The 5,562-nt window shown below is 36.7% G+C and overlaps 1 non-coding gene across 1 annotated transcript; it reads left to right on the forward strand.

Annotated features, from left to right (window-relative positions):
• Positions 1-238: 238 nt before the first annotated feature.
• On the forward strand, positions 239-311 carry Trnaf-gaa. The gene has a single exon. It is a non-coding gene; the product is annotated as a tRNA-Phe (tRNA).
• The last annotated feature ends 5,251 nt before the right edge of the window (positions 312-5,562 follow it).

Consider the following 5,562-nt stretch of genomic DNA (forward strand, 5'->3'; position numbering starts at 1 on the left):
AATAGCTTGTCACGTTCTCTCAGCAACACATCTTTCTCTTTCATTCATTTTTCGCGATTGATAAGATTTGAGTTATACTCTTAGTTTAATTCAAAATCCAATATTACACTATCATAGAATTTTCATATACTTTTTATATTTACTGCTTCTATAATATATAAAATGTAATACCCCCACTTTATTTGATATTTAAAACAAAACAAATTTTAATTAACATTTTAATAACATATTTTAATAAGCCGAAATAGCTCAAATGGGAGAGCATTAGACTGAAAATCTAAAGGTTTCTGGTTCGAATCCAGATTACGGCATACTTTTTCGCAAGAGTAATTCATAAAATTTAATATCTTCACTTTGTTTCAATAGTAAATGAATTAATAATTCATTCATCTTATATTCTACTCGTTTATCTTTAGGGTTTATATTTATTGTTTCGATAATAAACTCCCATTTTATTTCAGTTGATGATACTATTAGGAGAAAAAAAGTTCATTAATAAATTTTCAAATTTTATTTTTTATTATCTGCTAATTTATTCAGGCGCAACATTTCCTCATCATTTTCTAATTTATTCAACCTCAACCTTTCCTCTTTTCTAAATTTCTTTTTTTCTGATTTTGATTTGCCCGATGGTGGACTTCTAATAATTTTATTTGCCATCACATATGGCATAGGATCGTAGGTTGGGTAATCTTCATCATCCCAGCATTCCTCTTCTAGTGACGGCGTCGGAGTAGATTGGCTAGGATTAGGAATTTCTTCAGACATTTTTGAAAATACTGAAATAAAATTTGACTAAATTATGAATTAATATTTCAATTATATAACATGTAAACTTCTGCATCAAGAAACAGTGAAAGGGTGAATTCTACATTACCTAATACCTATTAACGATATTGAAGTTGAATATTAATACCTGTAAATTAATAAGAATAAATAAAAATTCTACTTACGATTAGAAACCTCGTTGAAGAGAAGTCGATGGAAAGAACTGTTTATACTTTGATTTCAATAGAAACAATTTTCTGTATATATACACAGACTTAGACATTTTTTTTTAAAGTCAAACACACACAGCACTTGAATAGCCTTATTATTATTTCCTCGTTTGCATAGAGAATGCAAGATACTTTTCAAAAAAATTAAATTAAGGTTAGTTGCTACCGTACATGACTTGAAGTAGTTTTAAACATCGAAAATTAAAAATATTTAATAATCACACTTAGCAAATGCATATTTCGCTAATTCATTTGAAGGATGGTTACTCAGCTAATTCGAACCATAAATATGTTTTTAACCATCTTCAAAACTACGAAGAGCCCTCTAGCGTGAATTTGTGAGATTCCTTGGAAGATTCACTCTTAAATTATATGATATATATTTTAAAATGAGGGCAGAAGTAAACGGCGTTTCATTTCTCCAGCCGCGTTAAGAAAAGTGAAAGTCTCGCTCGCCTGAGTCTTGGCGCTGGCATTCTATAATAATAATTATAGGCTGGCTCAAATATCGAAGATAATTTATTGATGAACCTATTTACCACAAATACATTTTTTATATCCTGCAAAATCTAAATGACCCCTCTTCGATGGAATCTGCCGCGAACCTCTTCTTTTTTTACATCTTCTTTGAAGGACCCCTCCTAGCGGGAATCTACCCGGAACCTCTTCTTTTTTTACATCTTCTTCAAAATCTAAAACCCCTCTTCGCGGGAATCTGCCTCGCAATGACACCTCTTCGAGGGAATCTGCCCTGAACATCTTCTTCACCCCTAAATTATGCAAATTGAGCTGGATCTCCTTTTGCTTATCTACTTATTATGTTGTTGTTTCTTGATAAGAACATGGTTCTATAGCGGATGTCGGCTAGACACAAAGAGCGGAATGTGTGGATGATGATGATGTCATAGTCATGAGGTCATCTATTTTTTGCTGAGCAAGCATTTACAAATTGAATAAAATAACGGTCCGGAGCGTCTCCAGCTCATTCGAGTTTGAGACATTGAACATTGAAAGTATACATCGCAAACAATTATTAAAAGAAAAAAATGTTTGCTGCCATTAACAAACAAGCAATAGTGAAGCCATTCATTAGAACCAGTCAACTAGAAGTTGATGTAAAATACAAAATATCCAATATTTAAAGGAAGACATCAAGTACATTGAGATTGTGAGGAAGATACGTAATGTCCACATCACCGATCAAAAAGAGGGTCCAGTTCAACGATCATACCAACACCCGGTACATAATCCACTGGGCTTACGCCCACAGGACAGCTAGATGTGGCGAGCGTTGGATGCATGACGCAATCGACCGTGTCCGATTTCAAGAAAGAATAAAAAAATTATCTTATATTATTGAACCTGTACTTGTAAACAAAATCAATCAAATTTAACCTCTTCCATATGTTCTGTATAATATATGTATATATGATATAAATATTTAATAAAATAATTAATTAAAATTATTTTCTTTTATTTTCCCTATTTCCCCTTAAAATTAAAAAATAAATAAAAATCTGATATATTTTTAAATTCATTTATTAAATTAAATAAATACAGTGATATATACTTAATAATAAAAAATTAAATATATAATACATTAACAAATATTTAATAATAGTGATTTTTTTACAATATCAGATAACAAACAAAATTAAACAATGCTATTTTTATCAATCTAGCTATTGTGAGTGCTATCAAATCCCAGCCATTTCACTAGAACTCGATCGCCCTTCTTCCTCACTATCCTCTCTATAAGGTAGACGTCAGGATGCTTGACTTTCTGCAGCTCTTTCGTATAGAAACATCCCTTTATTGGTTGACTTTGAGCATCAGACAGTAAGTATGTAACAGGATCAGTCCTCTTAACACTGGATACATTGAAAATTTCATTGGACCAGTTAGGGGTGTAACCCTTATCGAACACCCCTCTGTATTTGCTTATTCTCACCCGGTCTCCTACTTTGAACTTTGACAGACGTGAATATGTAACTGTTGGATAATTATAAACTGAACTCTGTAGTATCTTTTCATTGCTCTTGTTCACAGATGCGGGTTTCATTCCAATGGTCCTATGCTTGGTGTTGTTATATTTTTTCACAATTTTATCTAACACATCATACCAGCGAAAGGTACCGTTAAAGCTGAATTCTTTATACATTATGGATTTTAGTGTCCGATTAACACGTTCCACAATCGAACTTTTCGAGCTACTATACGAGGAATAATGATTAATATTAAATTTCCGCATTAATGCATGAAAGTGTTTATTATAAAATTCCTTGCCCAAATCCGTCTGTAAATTACGAGGTATTCGACTATCAGTACCGAGAATCTTTTTTATAGCACTAGTGACTTCTTCGCCGGATTTTGTTTTAAGTGGAGCCGTCCACACGTACTTTGAGAAGGCATCTATTACAACCAGTATATAACGATAATTTTTATTGAATTTCGCATATGGTATCATCTCCACGAGATCGGCTTGAAAGAGATCATCTAGCCCGTGAATTACTACCTTTCGCCTATTAAAATTAACTCTTGCAGGCTTATGTAATTCGTTAACAATATCCCTCTTTACAGCTGACATGTTTACTGAACGGCCTACCCCACACAAACTAATCAATAATTAATCACGTGGTGCAATTAATTTGGCTTCCAGAAGCTCCTCGATGATGCTGTTCATTTCATTTACGTGATTGGAATTTCCCGCTTCTTGGGAGGCCATTAAAAGCCTAAGTCGATCCACAAGTTCGTTGGGATCGTTCCAGTACACGTAGTCGATAGCGTTATCTGTGACATTCATCATTAGCTTACTGCCGCCACCGCGATGTCGGTGTCTTTGAAGAATCGGCTTTATGACATATTTATATTTCCAGCTATTTCCGCCCGATATCGGCTTCGATGAGTCATAAGACAGTCTGTTGGCACTGGTATTTCTAATGATGTCAGCATATTTCTTTTCATCGTCGCTCGTGTAAATTTTAAGTGGACGCTTCTTAAACAACAATTCAAAGAGGCCCCTCGTTCCCTCATATTCGCTGTCCTTTATTAGCACATTATCGTCAACGAATTGGACTTTAGAATCTCCGATGTAGAAGTCATCTTCGTCGAGATTGTATCTGATGCCATATTTTACGTCAAAGCTATCTTTAGTATCATGCACCAGTCCGGATATGTAGAATTTAGGCAGATCGTGAAATTTCTCAAGATATTCCACGTCAAAATTGGATTATTCGATGCCGCTGTCCCTCTCGGTGGGGTCGGGATCCATATAGTTATCGCTATCGGCATTACTCGTTGTCTCTTCTATCTCACTCTTTGATTCGGACTTCTTTATCTCTTGTTTTACGACGGACAAGGTTGACAGCTGCGACTGAGGTGTTGAACTTGTTTGATATTCGTAGCAATCGTTCGAAGTAGGGCCGTGATGGGTGTAAAAGATTTTTCAACCCATCATGACGCTTGAGAGCCACCAATTTTCGTTTGATGGACTTCCGGGCCTTGATAATGTTATCAGTGGTAGCGGTCGCGTCCATAATGATACACGGCTAACGAATGACTAATGATAATGCACACCTTTACAGGTATATATACTCATCAAAGCCTTTACGGTAGCGCCGACCGTTGGCAATGTCGCTATCCTTGTCTATCACTAAGAACCCATATCTGTCTGTCCAGCATAAGGAGCACGTGTTTGAAATCCTCAAATTTCATATCTGTATTCACATGATCGTTATAAACATGTCGGAGATTGAGGTCATCCTGCTTGAATAGCACCATAAAGTTGGCATTGTCTCTCACCAAATGCTTCGGTATACGCGTATAAGTCTGACAATCAACAATCTGACAATATAGAAACAATCCACCCGCTTATGTCTTATGTCGACCCATGCTGAAATAGTCACGTATCGGGCTCTGGTTATCGCATGCTACGTCATCGAAGATAAACACCGAGTCAAATTTAGCTTGGGCTGGAGGTAATATGTCGTCGCTGTCCTTGAACTGACTGGATTCAACAAGTGAATCGAGCATCTTCTCCAGATAAGGTCCACATATAATACATCTAAGACTATGTGGCAGGGGCCTATGTTTTTTGAATTGCTTATCGCCGTTGTCCACGAAATCGATGTTTTCGATTTCGAGACTACCACCTGTCGCAACTTCTTTCTTGAAGCGCATGGTCAATACTAACAGAAAGACAGGTATGCACCGACTATAAATAGGTAGCTCTCACCTGGCGCACCTTAGTTTGTTCGCGTACGTGGTACAGGTAACATGGCACTTTTCAATTCTCTGATCAACAAGTTACCTTTCGAAGCGCATATTCCCGGGTATCGTTTCTGTGGCCCCGGCACCAAGTTGGCCAAGAGACTTGATCGCGGCGACCAAGGCATAAACGGCCTTGATAACGCATGTAAGGGCCACGACATCGAGTACACTAAAGTGTCCGACGTGGCGGGCAGAAACGTAGCAGACAGAAAATTAGCCCATCAAGCTCTGAAGAGGGTGTTCGCGAAAGATTCCTCACTGTCTGAGAGGGCAGCCGCTGCGGGAGTAGCCGGAG

The sequence above is a fragment of the Anoplophora glabripennis genome, unplaced genomic scaffold (assembly GCF_000390285.2).
Source record: "Anoplophora glabripennis isolate ALB-LARVAE unplaced genomic scaffold, Agla_2.0 scaffold614, whole genome shotgun sequence".
Taxonomy (NCBI): domain Eukaryota; kingdom Metazoa; phylum Arthropoda; class Insecta; order Coleoptera; family Cerambycidae; genus Anoplophora; species Anoplophora glabripennis.